The following is an 18,777-nucleotide window of genomic DNA, read 5'->3' as shown; positions in this document are numbered from 1 at the left end:
TTGACGCTTTAGTGGCAGAGTGCGGTAGTTGCAATGGAGATTGTGTGGTTAGCACATGTGAGGTATTTACTATTTGGGCCTTTAACAAAAAACTATGTTGACCCCTGCTCTAATCTGAACTTCTTTGATACTGATGAGCAGTCTGAGGCCCAAGGAGGGCAGATGGAGGGAGATGATTTTCAGTGGCAGACACTGGATCCTGAGTCAAGAGCCCTTCCCACTAGACCCCACATGGAGGGGGTTCAGGGCACCTGGACACCTTGAGGGCCACCTTGAGATCCTTGAGGAACCAGGAGCACCTGCTCTCACCTGACACATATTCCCGATTCTGTTGGCTGCCCCGGTGTGAGAAGCCCCAGGCCCTGCTCCTGGCCTTGCACCTTCTCCTCCCTCAGCCCCAGGAGCCCGAGGTGTCTGGTTCCCATCAGGGCTGACAATCGGCCCTCTGCACCCCAGCTCCGGCCCAGAGCTTGTCTGTAAACCTGACATCACCAACACCCCATCAATTGCCTTGCCTGAGCCGGCAGGCAAGGCCTCCATCTGGAATTCGGCCCTGGCAGAGATCAAAGTCTGGTCCTTGGACCCCTGCCTCGGGGAGAGGAGGAGGGCTGCCCGGGGGCCTCATGGAAGGAGGGGGGTCTTAGGGCCGGGGTCCTGACAGCGTGTGCCAGCCCCACTGTGCACCTCTGTCACTTTGGCCAAGAATGTCACCTCTCTGAGCCTCAGTTTCCACATGTGTAAAATGGGATTACAACACCCACCTCTTAGAGAGGTGGGTGTGTAAACTCCTTAAAACTGAAAAGTTGCATAAAACGATATGATGTCTGGGATTTGCTTTAAAAATACTCATCAGGGAAATAAGTCTGCATGTGGGGGGGCAAAATGTTAATGATTGCTAAATCTGGATCACCAATACGTGGGTGTTCGTGACAGTTTTCTCTCTACTTTTGTGGATGTTTGAAATTTTCCTAATAGTAAAGTTAAATTAACACATTCTGTAGAAATGTGGGGGCATTTTTTTCCTTGTTTATGACTTTTGGCAGACAGCGGGGTTCCCTGATTTTTAGCAAAACGTCTCGCGCCCCACTCATCTCTGAAGCTCCTGGTTCGCAGGGGGAAGGCAGACTGCAGCTGGCCTTTGGGAGGGGGTGGGGGGGCTGTTGTCAGCTGAACACGCCTTTCCTGAGTACCTACTAGATGCTAGATGCTGAGCGTGCAGCCAATGGGATGCGAGCGTTCCTCTCCTCCAAAGTGACCTCCCGACATTTCCCTGTCCCTCCTGCCGCCGTCCTCCCGAAAGATGCCCTGACTGTCCCTGTACGAGGGCAGGGGCAGAGGGGGTGACCCCAGGCCCTTGGCCACCTTCCCTGGATCAGCTACTTCAAGGCCAAACCCTGGAATCCACTGTTCTTGCAGCTGCATTGCGCGCTGTGACCGTCGACACAGCAAACCCCGCCCCACCCCACAGTGACCTCTGACCTCTGTCACCCCTTCTTGTCCCTCACTGCAGGTGCCTCTGCTCTAAGGCTGTCAGATTTAGCAAACAGAAACACAGGATGTCCAGTTAAATTTCAATTTCAGAAAAGCAAGAAATGATTTTCAGTATAAGTATATCCCATGGCATATTTGGGACATACTTATACTAAAAAATAGCCATTATTTACCTGAAATTCAGTTTTAGCTAGCTGTCTTACATTATGTCTGGGAACCCTATCCTGGCATCATATAACATTCATTCACTGATTGATTTATTCATTAGAACATCATCCAGATGCCTGGCACTTGTTGGAGACTCAGGGGTAACTAGTTTCTTTTCTGCCTAGGAGACCCTTCCCCCGCTCTGCAGGAAATTGTTAACAGCCACTAGGTGTTACAAACAGGGGTCCAAGCAGAGCGTGTTAGGAGCAGAAGACAGATGCAGCCCAGGGATGAGGATGCCGTTGGAGGAGGCGGGACTGGATGTGGCGACACTGACTCTAAGCGTGGCTGTGACTGACCAGGTGTGGGCCTTTCAGAAGCTGTTTTCTATGGTTCAGAGCGAGTGGCTGGCCTGGGGCAAGGTTAACGTAGGGGATTCCTTGAGATCAAGCCTCCATCAGTTTCTTCATCACTTTAAGACTCAGAAAAGATCTACGGAGTGCCACCCCGTCCGGGGCGCTCGATGAATAAACAGGCGAGGTCCTGCCCTCACAGAATGTGTGATCTATGCTGGGACACGGAAACCAGCACCCAGGGAGGTGAATGTGTGATTTCCAACAGGGACGCGTGCCGTAAGGAAATGACACAGGGCACTGGGGTAGAGTGTGGGGAGGGGCAGTGGGGGCTTGGACTGTGGGGTGACGTGTGGGTAATGTTAGTCACTCACACTGAGCGGCATCTTCTCTTAGGATTTTCTCCCGCACCACTGAACACAGTTCACATATATCCACTCATCTCTTTCCCACACCAGCCCAAAGACATAAAGACCACAATTATCCCCACTGGACAGCTGAAGAAACTGAGGCACAGAGAAGTTACACTCCTTGCCCTCTGAGCCTCAGCTTCCCCTCTTTAAAAGGGTGGACTCAGTGGACTGTTGTGAGGATGAAACCAAAGTGTAAGTTACAAAGAGCGTTGCCCGTGTGCATAGTTGGTGTGGAGAAGCCGCCTCTGCACCAGGCACCTCCCACGAGGGCACCTGTTATGTTTGCTAATAACTGAGGGAGCACCTGGGAGCCTCGGTTTCCCCATTTCATGAAGGAGGCCTTGTCGCCTGTTGGGCTGTGAACTCCCCAGAGGTGGGGAGTTGTTCTCTCAGCACTGGGACCAGCCCCTGGCACGTAGCAGGAGTTCACCCATACTCCTTCCTCTCTCTGCTTTTGGCCATGGAAAGTCCTTTCCAAAGGAAACATCTTTGAGTATCTATCAAGTTATCTGAATTATCTGTGCCAGTTATCCCCATCCCAATGTCCTGCTCAACCAGGGCTAAATAAGAGTCAGGCTCGTTTGGTAGCTGAGGCCTGGGATTTTTTCTGACTCCATTCCTGTCCTGCTGGACCTGTCCACCAGCTAGGGGCAGGCAGTGTTGGCAACACACTTGCACCTCCAAGAGTGATTTTGGATTTCCCCTCTTGGCTATCCTGTGAACTACCAAACCAAAGAACCCTCTGTTTACAAAATACCTAAAAATTTTGGATCATATAGTAAAAACCAGGTAGCATACATAAAAATAAATCCACATCATAAAACAACTGCAGAAAACAGAGCCAAAGAAAGTATTATAATCAATTGAAAGGAAATGTTTCCAGGGAAGGCCTGACACCACACTTCTCAACAGCAACAATAGAAGATGACAGTCACCTTCTTCAAACTAAGTGACAACCCTGAATTCTATACCCAGTGCAATTATCCGCCAGGAATGAAAGCTCAGGAGACATTTTCAAATGAACAGGAGGAAAGCTCTGCTCATCAGCTGATGGGCTGAAATACCTTATCTTTCAGGGACACAACCTTCAGGAAGGAGGAGAACAAACACAGGAGGAAGTGGGGAGTGTGGGAGGCAGTGGTGAAGAGAAACTGGTGAATATGCAGGCCAATCAAAATGCACAAACTGAATAAAACAATGACAGTGAGTGTTTTTGAGGCTATGAAACCATGTGGAAATAAATCCTGTTCCAGGATAATCTGAATAAAAGTGTTCTGCATCTTGGTATTGCTGGAGAGGAAGGTATAGATACTGAATGACTCAATTACCTACAATTAGTTTGACGCCAAGGGGAAGAATTAAAAATCTGTAAGTGTCGACATGAATACAATTGGACCAGAATGTAAATGTACCACTTCCAACATGAAAAATAAAAGAGGAAATAGAGAAAACTCAGGGAATCCAGCAGAAGGCAGAAAAGGGAAGAAAAGCAGAAACGAATAGGAAAAAAACATGAAAAACAGTGTAAAAAGAAGACGCAAGATATAGATTCCCATATATCAGTAATCTCAGTACATCTAAGTGTACCAGTAAGAGCAACATGAAGCAGTGTCTTATTGGATCAAGAGGAAAAATAAAAATAATAATCAGCTGTACATTGTTGGTAAAAGATGCAGCTAAAACTGTGAGGGTGCAGAAAGATCTGAATTTCAAGGGTAAAAAAGTCGGGGGAGAGGGTATAGCTCAAGTGGTAGACGGCATGCTTAGCATGCAGGAGGTCCTGGGTTCAATCCCCAGTACCTCCTCTAAAAATTAATAAATAAACCTAATTACCTCCCCCTCAAAAAAAGAGAAAAATCTGGCAAATAGTAAGAGTAAGCTTACATGACTATATTAATATCCCTAATGCAATTAATTATCCCTAATATAATTTCTCTATGGCAAAGAGCACCATCAGAAATGAAGAGGCTTACAACATAATGTGAAAAGACTTAATTCACTAGAAGCTATAATAATTTTAAACTTGCATCTACTTAACACATCCCCAATGCCCAACGACAGTGGAAGATTTTACATGCCCCTCCCAGCCCTGAGAGCCGTGTAGCAAGTAAGAACAGAGCAGACTGGGACACCACCATTAACAGTCCTGCTCTAATGGACGTGCCTAGAACCGCACCATCAGAGACCACGCGTTCTTGGCAAGCACGTGGACGTTTGGGAAGATCCGTGATGGCTGTCTCCTCTCCAGGAGGGCGGAGGAGGAAGGAGGCAGAAAGGGACTGATTTCCGGGGGGTGGGTGGGGTCCAGGCACACAGTGGGAGGGAGGCAGGGTTTTAATACTGCTTCTGGGGCTTCGGGCAGGGGGAGACTCTTCCTGGGGTGGGGTTACTTACAGGGTGGGCGTTGGAGCATTCTGAGGGGAGGAAGAGGAAGAATTGTGAGGGGAGCCTGCACGAATTTTCCTTCAGGAGACTTTTCCTTTGGTCAGGATGTTTTTTCCTGGAGGGAACTGGGAGGAGGTGTCCCCAAAAAACATGGTGGGAGAAGTTCTTGGCCACAGACGCACAGGTGACAGCCAGAAGATATCCCCCCGCCACCCTTGCCCTGCCTGACCCAGGGTACCCCACCCCCCTCACCACTCTCTTTCCCATCCCCTCCTTTCCCCTTTTGATAGCAAGTCTTTCAGTAGAAAGCACTGTTGATCAAAATATCTGTCCCTCAGTGCTGCGGTGGTGGCTCCTGCCCCAGGTTCAGATCATGTCCCTCGGAGCGAGGCCTCCTTTTCATTTGCCTGGTTATCCACGTTGGGGGAGAACTAATCCCATATTGTGAACAGGCCGACGGCTGTCACTTAATGGGGAAGCACCTCTAGGCCATACATTTTATCACTTATACCCAGTTGTTACACAAGCATTGTCAGTGTGCCTCTAGCAGTAGACTTAAAGCAAGCAGTGTTACACATCGTGGGCAGCTAGACCTGTGACACCTCCATCAGAGAATTCTCCTTCTGTCCTAAACGCTGGGGCACCAGTGTGGCTAGAAGTAAAACAGTAACTTTCAGTGTTGATGGGGAGACACACGTTGGGTAAGCAGTTCAGCAGGACTAGCGTGGTGGGTCTTACAGACCAGCCCGATGCAGAGGCCCTGCTCAAGTGGGAAGTAAGAGTCCACGAGCCACTTCCACTCAGGCTCACGGCACAGGAGTCAGTGAAGAGCACCTGACAGGGGTCCTGCTGTCTGGGTTGGAGACAAACCAGTCTTTAAATGATTCCCTTTCCAGTAAGCGTCATCCCCCGGCTACACGTCCTGGGGCGTCTGAGATTTATCTGGCTGTAGATTGCTTTGGTAAGCTTCAGAAATTATCCAGAATTTACAATAATATAACAGAGCAACAAAGAGCCATCTGGACAGTGAGTCTTAGTAAATAGTGACCTCAGTGAACAACACTAGAATTTAATGTCTATTAAAACAATCTTTCTCTCTGAAATTACCCTCATTTTTTTCCACTAGAGCCAAAGTAAGACTAATTTGTTTGCCACATGAGTCTGATTAATTGATCACATAGGGTCCTATATATGTATATGTGCATATATATATATATATATATATATATATATATATATATATATATATATTTTAAAGAAGTATAGTCAGTTTACAATCTTATGCCAATTTCTGGTGTACCGTACAGGCTTTTTTAAATTGGCTGTGCTGAAACTTTTTATAAGGAATCTCAGATTGAACTTCTAAAAGGCCTCTCAGATCCAGGAAACTCACACCAAAGGCTTGTCCCAGATTTTGCCTGACAGATTAGGGTGAATTCCTCCCTTTTGAGGTTCCCAAAATATCACCAGTCAGGAGGTAGCCTTCTTCATTTATCTGATATAGCTGCTGGGAAACTAAGTTTCCAGCTTCTGGAGGCATCAGGTAGAGAGACAGAATAAATGTTTCAATTCTACTTACAAAGGTATAATTTATCAAGTTAGCACACATCATAATGAGCTTAAGGGGAAAGGTCTCCCTACATCTGGAAGAGACAGACTGAAAACCAGTAATATTCCAGAGAAAACCAAGAAATTATAATCATATTTATCAGTTCCCTCAGTAACCAGTCCTTTTGTTAACTGTTCATGGAGCCATCAGGCTTTCCACTAGGATTTTTAAATTTCTTACCCAGGTCAGCGGTATTATTTGAAATTAATCAGAGACCTGGACTTGTCAAAAAGTCCTTCCTATGAATCTTCTTGAAGATGAAGCAGTTTTGCAAAAGCATCAGCTTGCCTGTCCAGCAAAGATGAAAGACTTAAAAAGGCAAGGTTAAAGATCTGAGTATAAGGTTTTTGACCAAGAAGCTTAATCATGGTGCTGTGACACACAACATTTTAAGATAACACCTAGAATTATGACTGACAGCATTATACCAGGACATACCTAAATTTTAGAAACTTCATACAGTTTCCAGAGTGTCTATACTAACAACGTTTATCCATATCATATAATGTGAGGAGGCTTATCACTCATTGGATGACACTTCCTATTCACCATATGGTATGGAATTACCAGTACAGTAATTCACCATAGCAAACAATCCTAGTTAGTTTAATATTTCTCTCTGAGATGCCTCAGTGGCCCTCTGAAACATCCCAAAGTAAGCTGAAGTCAAAAGAACTTTAATTAAAATTTGATGGGACGTTTGTCAAAAATATCAAAAGGTTTCCAAACACTCGGTCAGATAGGATCATAGGTCACTAAATATTTATTCACTTAACCTAAGTGACAGAAGATTTCAAAAGCAAATGTAGACCACTTAAAGGCAAGGGAGTTCACATAATCTGTTATCAAATGCAGTATTCTAAGTAAACTTGTTCTCTTAACAGAGAGGAAGGAACAAGATCTAGTCCTGCACCAGCCTACGTTTAATACCAAAATCCATTTACCTAATCAAGTTTAATCCAATCTCAGCCAAACCATGCACAAACTCCTTTTTACAAACATTCCAGAACTTTCTATTTCCATATTAGTTTGTCTCTTATTTTTTCCCATCTAGGAACAATCAGCTTTAAAACCAAATCACTTTGTTTTCTGTTAACAAAATGCAATTCCATTCCTCATATCTTCTTTTACTCAAAACATATATCCTACTTTCCTGCTGTATACTGAAATGTTTCCTTTATTATTTTTAGTAGCTGTAATTACATATTTATATATATAGATATATATAGATATATATCTCATTGGCTCACATTCACATGCCTCACTTTCAGCAAAATCAGGAAGAGAGAACACGATTTGGACTCAGGTACCGACACACACACACACACACACACCCCCCGCAAGATAAAAGCCAGAGCAATTGCAAAAGGCTTTGATATAATAGAGGAGCCATTTGGGGCCATTCTTCTCTAGATCTCATGGAGTACTGAGGCCACACCATGTTACAATAAAATATCAATTTCTTTCATTGATGGGAGCCTAGCTGAAGGTCTCCCAGTTTTGACAGATACATCCTAGCGGGACTCTAAGATGAAACAGAGCTCTGATTACTTATAACCAGTAATTCAAGACCGGTGTTATCAAATATATGCTACGCAAAACCGTCTCTCAGGGTCACAGTTCCCTAGATTCCCAACCAATGCCCTGTCTGTCCAAAAAGGGGAGAACCCCAACCAGTGCCCCAACAGAGATGAAGTGGAATCAAAGACCAAGGCTAGAAGGGAAAATCCCGACCAATGCAGGAGGGAAGATACCCTGGTGTCCTCACTTGTGAACCCCATTACTCACCAAAGATGTCTCAACTGGCCAATGAGAGTCCCTTGTTTCCTTCACCACCAAAATCCAAAGTGCCCTGGGCCAGGGACACCCGCCTGTCCCGGAGACAAAGGGGCTCCGACAGACAGCTGCTGGACAGGCCCTGGGAGCCACTGCCAGCTGGGATCGATGTGTCATGCGCAAGACCTCCACTCAGGACAGCCCCATGCTGAACACCAAAATTGCTAGCAAACCAAACATGGGTCTGCTTGCCCATGCGCAGCCAATCTACTGACCCCGGGTTGCAGCATTTATCAAAAGATGCCAATAGCAGAAAGACAGGTGGCTTGTGCTCAAAAACCCCAAACTCCCCAAGGGGTTAGCAAAGTATTTTCAAAGACCTGGTCAGGGAAGGGTGCCCCAGGGTATGTGATCAGCTCGCACACAATTCTGATTGGTTGACAGTGATCAATCCTTAGGTCTGGGGGCCACGTGCTCATGATCAAGTAGTTAATTTCTTCCATTTGGTGGCGGTTTTAGCATCTAAAAAAATCAGGAAAAATGCATCAGATACTATTATCTGGGTACTTCAGAGAGGAGCCACAGCAGAGGATATGGGGAGAGGGTCTGTCCCAGGAATGCCCCTAGAGTCCTGTGGAGTTACAACGCATACAGCTTTGTTTGGTTCATTTATTTTTCTGTACCATGTGGTGGTCCATTCTCCTGTGGATAATCTGTTGTTTCCAAATCTCAAGACAAGGAACACCAATGTAGCAATAAACTTTCTCTTAAGAGCAGAATTGCGGGATCACAGAATGTTCATTTTCAATGTTACAGTCAAGTTTCAATAATACTTGTAAGCCCAACGGCCATGAAAATGAAACCATTTTGCCTGTGAGCTTTGTTCATGAAAGTGGATCAGAAATAGGAAACTTTAAAGATGATGATGACGAGGATTACAAAATTTGGGATGGGATTAGGCCTGCTGTGGAAAAGTTGTGGAAATTATAATTTGAAACTTTTCTTCAGCATGTTATGTTTTTAGTCACAGTAAAGCACATAGATAAATGTCCACTTAGGATGACCAAGTCCTAGTTGGCCCCAAAGTTAAAGGTTTTTAGGACATGGGACTTTCGGTCTTAAAACCGGACTGTCCCAGGCCAATGAATGGTTGGTCACAATATCCCATATTTGACCACATTTGTTCTTTTTGGTGTGGTCTTGACGGTCTATGAGAACAAATGCACTCACGGAACTGAGATGAGATAATTATTCTGAGACAAAAGAAGAAAAGGAGAATGTAAAACTTGAGTGGAGAGAAAATGCAGTAATTTCAACCTAAGCACTGTTTCCAGACATGGGGATCACAGAAAATCAACTGGATGCTCGTTGAAAACACGGATTTCCAGGCTCCTCTGAGTTTTCCTGCCTCACCCAGAGGCTATCAGTCTTCAGCAAGCATCAGAATTACCTGGAGGGGATGGTAAAACACAGATTGCCGGGACCCACTCCAGAGTTTCAGATTCAGCATTTGAATTTTTAACAAGTCCCCGAGTGGGAAAACGGCTGCTGCTTCAGGACCAGACTTTGAGAACCATGGGGCTGGGGGTTCAGGTGAAAGGTTTTGTGGCTCACATCTGACTTCTCTCTCAAGACCTCCCCAGGCAAGAGGAATCTCTGTCCTTCTGTGCTTCCTCCCAAGTGGAAATTACCGCCAGTGTGGCACTTTTATCACACCAGGTTGAAATGATTGCTTTATAATCAACTTGCCTCTTCTGTGAGCTGTTCAAGGGTGGCTTTTACCTTTGCAAGCATGTCCCAAGCCCAAAATGCAATGCTGGGTCAGGGGCGGTGAGCAATAATCCTTCTTTGGTTTAAGAAGTCAAGGACTTGGGGCTGGTTCAGAATAAGTTCTGAATAAGGCCAATGACATTAATTCCAAATGAACACGGTGATGAAGAGGAGGATGGTGATGGTGGGTCACACTAGCCCTATCAGCCTGACCTGGGCAGTATGCATTGAGGACCCTCTTGCAGAAGGCTGAGGACAAGTTCTCTCATCTGGGAACTGGGCTGAACTTCGATTACTAACATATCCTCTGGTATTAATCTGTCACCAGGATTCTGGCCCCTTAGGAGAGGTTCAGCTCAGTATCCTGACTCCATCACCTGTGACCTAGTGTTCCACTTCTACAAAAGAGTGGGGACAGGGATTGATTAAAATTTGTTCCTATGTATGCTTTGGAGAGTGCTGAGATATCTCCTCCATTGGCCTCTACTGGTCCCAGATTTCCACCACTAGAGATTCATTCCTGTGGGTTTGTCTTTTGCAGGGAAGAGGGAACCTTCTTTAATTTTCCTAGTCTGGTTAGATGCCCTCACTAGATTAGGGGCATCTCCAGGAATATGTCTCATTTACTATTATGCCTGTATGCTTAGCACAGTCCTTGGCACATAATAGCTGCTAAGAATTCTCTAGACTTGGCTGTCACTCCCTCACTGTGTGAGGAGGCCAAATCCTTTTCTCAGGTCTTTGTTCTCCCATGGGGAAAGTGAGAGTATAGATAGAGGGTCTTATCTGATCTCTGCCTACTTCATACCACAGCCATTACGTTCCAGCTCCTGGGCCTTTTCCTCTCTTTAGAAAGCCAGGTGCCTTCTTACCTCAGGGCCTTTGAACATGCTGTTATCACTGCCTGGTTACCTTCACCCCCTTTCCATGGGGATTTTCTTAGTTTCATTTTTTAAAAATTTTATTTTTTATTGATATATATATATATATATATATATATATATATATATATATATATCGTTTCCAGATTATTTTCCATTATTCTTAGTTTCTTTTAAGTCTTCTCCTTATTTCCTCAGAGAGGGTGGTCTGATACCTCCCCAACTAAAATTATTTTGTATCTGACCAAGGAACTCGCATCTTTTTCTGTCTGCTTGACTTCTCCACATCTGAGTTTTCTGGTAGTCTGCAGATTCCTGAGTGGTACGGGACGGTGTGAATCCCGGACACTTAACACCATACCCAGCACATAATAAGTGCTCTAGAATGAATGGGAATTAATTTGTTGAACTGAGGCGGAGGTCTGAGCAGAGACTGTGACCGTCCGCAGGAGGCCAGCAGGTGTCGCCACAGACCGGGAGGAGGCGAAGCTGCGCGGTGGGCGGGCCTCCCACTGGCGGCCTTGCCTGGGGGCGGCCCCACCTGGTGGCAGTCGCACCTGCCCGCCCCGCACCCCGCGGAAGCCGAGAGCCCGGGCACTGGAGTCACCTAGGCAATTGGGGAAAGCAGCGCCCGGAGCCAAGGGGAGGGGAGATGAAAGGCAGGTGGCGGGTGTGGGCCGCCTGCAGCGCCAGGTGAGAACCGACAGCCCTGCCCTGCGCCCCGGGGACCAGGTGAGTCAGGCTCCCTGAACCGCGGGTGGAGGAGGTGGCCAGGCTTGAACCCGGATGCTCGTGCTTCTTGACTCTCTACGCCACTGGGTAACTCTACTCAAGTTCTTTCCCTCTCTGGGCCCCAGAGTTTGTGGTCTCCATAAAATCCCTGAGGTTCTCAGTGATAGTAACTTCCACTCCTCAAGCAATGTGTGCATTTCCTATTCGGGGTCAGGATAGCTTGCTGAGGTCGGTAGTTTTCTTACCTCCATTTTGCTGAGGCACGAGAGAGGATCAGAGAGGTGAGGTCGATTTCTCAGGGTCACACAGCACCCAGTTAGCAAGTTGCAGACTGAGGATTTGAGTCCAGGTTAGAGGCCGAGCTCTGACCCTGTTCCTCCCTTTGCTTACCCACAAAGTTCTGACCTTTTGAGAGACACCTCCTATTTTTAATTGAATTACTTTTTATTTATTTTCATCTGTTTTTGGTAAAATACACATAACATACAATTTACCATTTTAAAGTGTACAATTCAGTAGCATGTAGTACATTCCCAGTGTCATGCAACCGTCACCCCGATCTAAAGCCCAAACATTTTCATGTCTTTTTGGAAACTCTGACCCACTTAACGGTCCCTCCCCATCCCCCCTCCTCCCAGGCCCCAGCACCCACTCATCTGCCTTCTGTCCCTATGGATTTGGCTCTTCTGGATATTTACTTTAATGTTGGATCAGTATCTTCATTCTATACCAGGCCACCCTCACGCTATCACAGGCCAGGACATAGCCATCCTTACTCCCAAACTTGGTTGCAGGTAGGAATCACTGGGAGACTTGAAAAACAACGAAACAAACAAACAAAAAAGCAGATGCCTGGCTCCCATCCCCAGACTTTCTGATTTAATTGGCCTGCAATCTGATGAGTGTATCAGGAGTTCTGGAATGTCCCAGGCATTTCCAATGGGCAGCAGTGGCCAAGAACCCTCCGTCCAGAACCTGGTGTTTGGGGGAGCATCAACCCTTACAGGCGGGAAAGCTGAGGCCCAGAGAGGGTCTTGCTCAGGCTCACACAGAGCATTTGTGGCTGAGCCAAGATGCAAACCTAGAATTCTTGCCTCCCACTGACACACCCCTCCACTCTACTGCTTTTCTATGTATTTAATGTCTCATGCCTCAGTTTCCTTGTTTGTGACATGTGGGTTTTAATGGTACCTACGGGTAGGGAGGTTATACCTGTGATGTGCTCAGTGTAGTGGTTGGCTTACAGCAAATGATATGCATTCACTGTTGCTGTTGTGTACTCGGGGTACAGAAACAAGTGGGGTGCCCGAAGGTCCATGAGGTCAATGAGGACTGGGGCTGGGGTTCCTCTCTCTGTACCCAGATTTGGGGCAAACACTGACATTTCACAAGTGTTCTCAACGTGGGAAAGAGGCCCTCAGCTAGGATGGCTAACCCCTCTCTGCCTGTGCTCGGGCTGAGCCCCTTGCCTTGAATGCCCTCGCCTGTTCCAGCTTCCCTGGCCTGGCTCCCTCTGCAGGCCAAGGGCACTGAGACCCACAAAATCTGGCCAGCCTGGAGAAATTGAGGGTCCACTCTTTACACAGTTGTGTGTCTTGTTTCTATGACTTCATTGTCCTTCAGAGGGCAGGAGCCGGGTCTCCTGTTCCCCGATGGTGTCAGGCACAGGACTGGGAACACAGTAGGCATCTAGTAAGTCCCACCTGAGGCCTTGATTGACCTCAGGTCCTCAGGGCATTGGGGATGGGATCCTCTCTGCCCTGCCTTGCTCTTCCCATGTGTGTATCCAGGGAAGAGGATCATGGTGGGGGCACACCCAGCCTCCTCCTTGGTGCTCTTGCTAATGAAATCTCATTGTTTGGGGGAAACAATGGGGAGTGTCTTCTCTCCAGGGGAGGTTGGCCCAGCCCCACGGGATAAATCATTAAGAGTCTCTAAGTCGTGGTAAACCCGCTCCCTTCACCAGGGCTTCTTTGGTTTTTGGGAAGCCATGTGACCCAGCTCTGGCCAGGGGGACCCAATGGCAGCTCTGTGAGGGGTTCTGGGAAATGTCCCACCTCTCCACCTCTCCCCACTGCTTTTGGAGGCTGAGCAGGTAAGGACCACGGTGGAGCTGAGGCCATGAATTGAGGTCAAGAGAGTTGCAGTGATATCCACCCAGAACCTTGGCCTCCCTGAACTCCCAAATCTGGACTTGTTAGGTAGGAAAATTAATCTCAGTTGTTTAAGGTGAGATAGTCTGTTCCTTGCAGCTAAGCACATCTTAACTAACATGGCTCTTCCCAGCACGGGTCCTTTCCCTGGTTGAACACAGAAGGAAGCCCAAACCCCAGGGTTTCTTTCATCACTTTTTTCTCCTTTTACTTCAAGGCACCTGATGATAATACCTCCCAGGGTTCATTACGACTAGTAACAATCATATTGCTAAAGACTAACATTTTAAACCCCTCCTCTGGTAGCTTATTTAATCTGATGCCCACACAATTCCATAACATGGATTCCTAGTACATTTTTACAGATGAGGAAACTCGGGACTCAGGGAAGTTCTAAAGCTTGATGGTTTAGAGCTTGGTCCTGTCTCCTCAAGCAGACACATCCTGTTCCCTTTGCAAATCTGCCTCCCTCACATCCAGAACACCCCAGCTCCTCCCTTTATCACTGTTTTTCTCAGTATGTGAGTCTTGCACATATTAGGTGTTTGATAGAGAAAAAGTGCGCTACTCACCCTCTGCTGTTTGGAGTCACCAGCCATTCCCCCATGCAGTACGTGCTGAGCATCCCATACATTTAAAGGAGTCTGTGTGTGTGTTGGGGAGTGGGTGGTAGAGTTGGAGAAGAGGCTCCTTGACCTCAGTAAAAATAGCAGCTGCCATTCATCAGGGGCTTGCTAAGTACCAGTTACTGTGCTCTGTGTACTTTTGTTTAAAGCCTGCAATAGCTCTGGGGGTTTTGTCCAAAACTCAAGGCTCTGTAAAATCAAATGATTTGCCCAAAGGCCCCTAGGGTGGATGGGGACCCAGGTCTGTCTGTCTGGAGCCTGGAGCACAGAAGGTAGACGTCCCTGACCAGAGAGCGAGTTAACAAGCCGCAGCTGCGTGCCTTCCACATGTTTACTTCATTTACTCCTCAGCGCTGCCTCACGGGGAGAACGCGCGCGCCCTCTCGCTCGGGAGCACGGGATTGGTCAGAGGAGTCACATGACTCGCACACGCGCCCGCAGCTCGCAAGTTGATTGGTCAGAGGAGCCCGTGACTCGCGCACGCGCTTGCGTCTCGTCAGTCGCTGAGGCGCGGGGTCGCGGTTCTGCGTCTTCTGAGTTCTAAAGGTCGGATTCTTTCCTTGACCTCGTTCTGCTTTGGAATCTCGGCAACTCAGGCAGCGGGATTTCACAGCGAAAGGACGCCGTCAACTTGGGCCAGAAAAGAAATTGCCGGGAGAAGGGTTGCCGAGACTGCGCGCAGGCTCCGGGCAGCTCCACAACCGACTCCCAAAACTCCTGACTCTTCACCCGCAGCGCCCAGCGCAGCCCTGGGTCACCTTTCAGACTGGACGGGGTAGGGGAAGGCCGGCCACGCTGGTTATGACAAGTGAAGGCGGCCCCCCGCGTCTACAGCCCTGGACGGCTCACTGAGCGTTTACTCGATGAGCCCCATCTGTGGAACGGGTCCGGCCATGACTCGTGGCCTCGCCTGCTGCCCCGGGCTCTGCATCTGCGGGGAGGACTGAGCCCCCGGGCTCGCAGCAGGTAGACTTATGCCCTTGTTTGGGTCACTGTGGGGCGTGGGGCTGGGCTGGTTGGAGCCTCTCTCTGCCCCTCGCTTCCCTCCACCCTCAAAAGCTTTCACGGTGATTAGTTCCCCTCACGAAGGGATCTTGTTACGGTTCCACCAGGAGGGCCTCTGGAAGTCCTGCCTGAGATAAGAAGGCCGCGTCTCGGTTAATCTCCCAGCTTAGAGGCCACGTTTTAATATTTAAGAAATGGTTTGCCGGCTCGGGGCGGGTGGAGGGAATTGCAGACGGGGCCTGGCCTAGCGGGTTCTGAATGCACGCGTGTGTGGTCCCAGGGCCCCTTCTGCTCCTCAGGCCTGTGGGTCCTGGCGTCCCCCTGAGTCGTTTCTTCAGGTTGCATTTCACTGGTGCCTGGACCAGGGTGCCTGACGGGGGGTTGTATTTGTGGAGACACCCAGCTGGACTGGGGCTGTGTGTTGGAAGCAGCACCAAGTCCAAAGACAGGCCCGTGTCTGACCCACCCCCAGCCCAGACAGCTTCAGGCCTGTGTCTCCTGACTCTGTCCCCTCTCCCTCAGCTGGCGTTCTCCTGGCGGGACCCATCGGCGGGAGTAAACCTTCGGGAAGACAGCCAGCCCTGAGCGAGCACCACGTGCGAGCGTTCTGAGTAAGGCTGGCCTGCTGGCTGAGCTGGGTTTGAGTTTGTTTTTACTCCTTTCCTGCTGTGTGTTCCTGGGTGAGTCCCTTAACCGCTCCGAGTTTTCGTGTTCTCCTTTGAAATGGGTGATGTAGTATGTACTTCACATGGCCGTTTTGAGGCCTTAATAGGCTCTTGAAGTGTCCCGTAGTAGGTTTTGTTTGTTTGTTTTCCTTTTTTAAAAAATAAATTCGTTCAAGAACTATGTAATCATTGTAATACTTGCTGGTTGGAACTCAGACCTGTAGTCACTGTATTTTCCTAGGCCCTTCAGTGAGAGGGGCAGAAGTAGCCAGAGACTACAGGCTTGGTTCCTGAATTTTCCAGGCTTAGCCCAGAATAGTTAAGACACTGAAACATCAGTCCAGGTGTTGTGAATGTTTCCCATATTTTGAGGGGGGAAGTGGACTTTCAGTCAATGATACGAAAATAATTGGCTGGAAGGAATTGGATGAGTTTTACTTCAAGTTCTACCACTTAAGAGTTCCCCCCAAATAAGAACCTTCTATTAAAATAGCAACCTTTTATTTACATGCAATGTAATATTAAAAAATGAAAGTTTTTTTTTTGCATTTAAGAAAATACAAAAATATGACCATACATTTGTTTCTTATTCAGGGTAAAGTTGCCCCTTCTTCCCTATGGGGGAAGATGGTCTTATATTCTGTGACGGTGTCCTTTTAATTTTCCATTGGTGGTTAGCAAATGGCCTTTCTCTTATGAAACGATAGTGGCAATGGTTTTAAATTTTTGAAACTTGTTGTTGAATAGGTAATGCATGTACAGAGTTTAAAGGGCTCCAAAGGTAAACGGTGGAAGTGAATCTCCCTCCTTTCCTCCCCTAAGTGATCAGTATCTCTCCCTGGAGGAGGCAGCTTCACGTGAATGATTCTTGACCTGGTTAGTTCACGTGTTCACATGGAAAAAGGGCGCTATCGTCCTCAGTGTGGCAAAAATTGGTTCTCTGGCCTGGTGGTGAGGGTTAAAAAGATCATCATTGCTATTTACATAAAGAAAAGTTGCTATTTACATTTTTAAATGTATGCGTGGGGCTACTTTGTGTCCTGTTTTGATTCGCTTAGGGCACATTCATTGGCCAGGTGCACCAATGGTAACATTGTTCCTGTGGGGAAGCAGGATCTACTGTGTGATCAGAGGACTGCTCCTGTTTTTGATGCCTTCTCTGAGGCTCTTCCAAGAAGCTGTGTTCTGCAGCGCGTGTTTGCCTGTGCCCAGTTTCCCTCTCCTGTTGCCTTAGGGCTTGTTTGTAAGCAGGCTGTGTGCTCTGTGGTCGTGAAACCACCTGGATCGCAAGATCAGACCCGGAAATGCGTATTTGCTGATAATCTCATTAAAGATGACAAGTGCGTGGCAGCCCAGGCTATACTCTGATTTCCTGCACCTGTGCAGACATCGCCAATCATTGCACACGTCCTGTGAGATCAGACAGAACCTCGGCATCCTACTCAATAGTTTTCTGGGATGTGGGCAAGGGAGGTGAAATGCATGGACAGCACTGCTATAATATCTCAGTACATGGGTTCCCAGCCTTTGGTATTTTATAGATGAGTGCAAATTTTTGAAAACTCAGATGGACTAATACAAAGTTCTCGAATCTTTGTTTTGGCAATACTAAAAAGAATTTTAAATCGCTTCCATTTAAAAATCACCATTTGTTCATTTTTAAGACAGTACATTTTAACACCAAAAACGTTAGAAGAAAGTTTCAGAATGAAGGAAAATGGGCATGGTTAGCTTTATTTAAAAAGAAAAGCAAATCTCATAGTTCTCATTTTGTTCCACGCAAAATCTTCATTATGAATTGACACCAGTTGGTGGCCCAAAGTGAATAAAGAGGGAAGCCCACCTCGGAGACACACAGTGTGTTTAACTTCCTCTCTAGAGAAATCTTTCTGTCTTAGAGTTTTGTGAAGATTTGGGTCTGAGGGACCCAAAGATACTTCAGTTAAAAATCAACATCTTTACCTTGCTGGATTGAAAATGTATATATGTCAGTTCCTACTAGACTTTTGCTAAAAGAAAGATAGTGAAATAATCTTTAAGAGCACAAACCTACATGTTCAAAGAGAACAGGAGAGAAGAGATTAAGTTACACAGATCGTGACTCTTATCTTGTGTTCTTCCTTGCTAACTTCCTCCCCCAGGGACATCCTCAAGGAATTTCAGAAGTCTAGTGGTAAAACAGAATGGAGATCAGCGAACTTTTTCTATAAAGGGCTGGGTTATAAATACTTTAGGCTTTGCAGGCCACACACTGTCTGTTGCAGGTCCTCATCTCTGCCATGGTAGCAGGAAAGCAGCCATAGATGACCTGTGAAAAGTGGGCATGGCTGTGTGCCAGTGAAACTTTAATAGCAAAACCCATCAGTGGCCTCACCAAGGTTGAAGCACTGACTCTCCTGACATGGTATTGTCTCAGCTAGTGGTTCTCAAAGAGTAGTTCCTGGTCCCCTGTCCCCCATCATCAGCATCACCTGGGAACTTGTTAGGAATACAGATTTTGGGGTCCCACCCCAGACTTTCTGAATCAGAAACCCTGGGCTGGGGCCCAGCAATCTGTGTTTTAACAAGCCATCCAGTTGATTCTGCTGCATACTCACGTTTGAGAACCACTGATCAAAATTCTTACTCCAAATGAAACTTGACCACTCCCTGAGGATACCTTCCCCTTACATCCCTCTTCAGCAAGGCTGTGAGTTCCTCCCAGCTCCCAAAGAATTCAGCACCTGAAGATGGGGTGTGTGTTCTCGTTACTTCCTATTGATAGTTAGAAA

This window comes from Vicugna pacos, chromosome 32 (genome assembly GCF_048564905.1).
Source record: "Vicugna pacos chromosome 32, VicPac4, whole genome shotgun sequence".
NCBI classification, from domain to species: Eukaryota; Metazoa; Chordata; class Mammalia; order Artiodactyla; family Camelidae; genus Vicugna; species Vicugna pacos.
Note: the sequence above shows the minus strand (reverse complement) of the source record.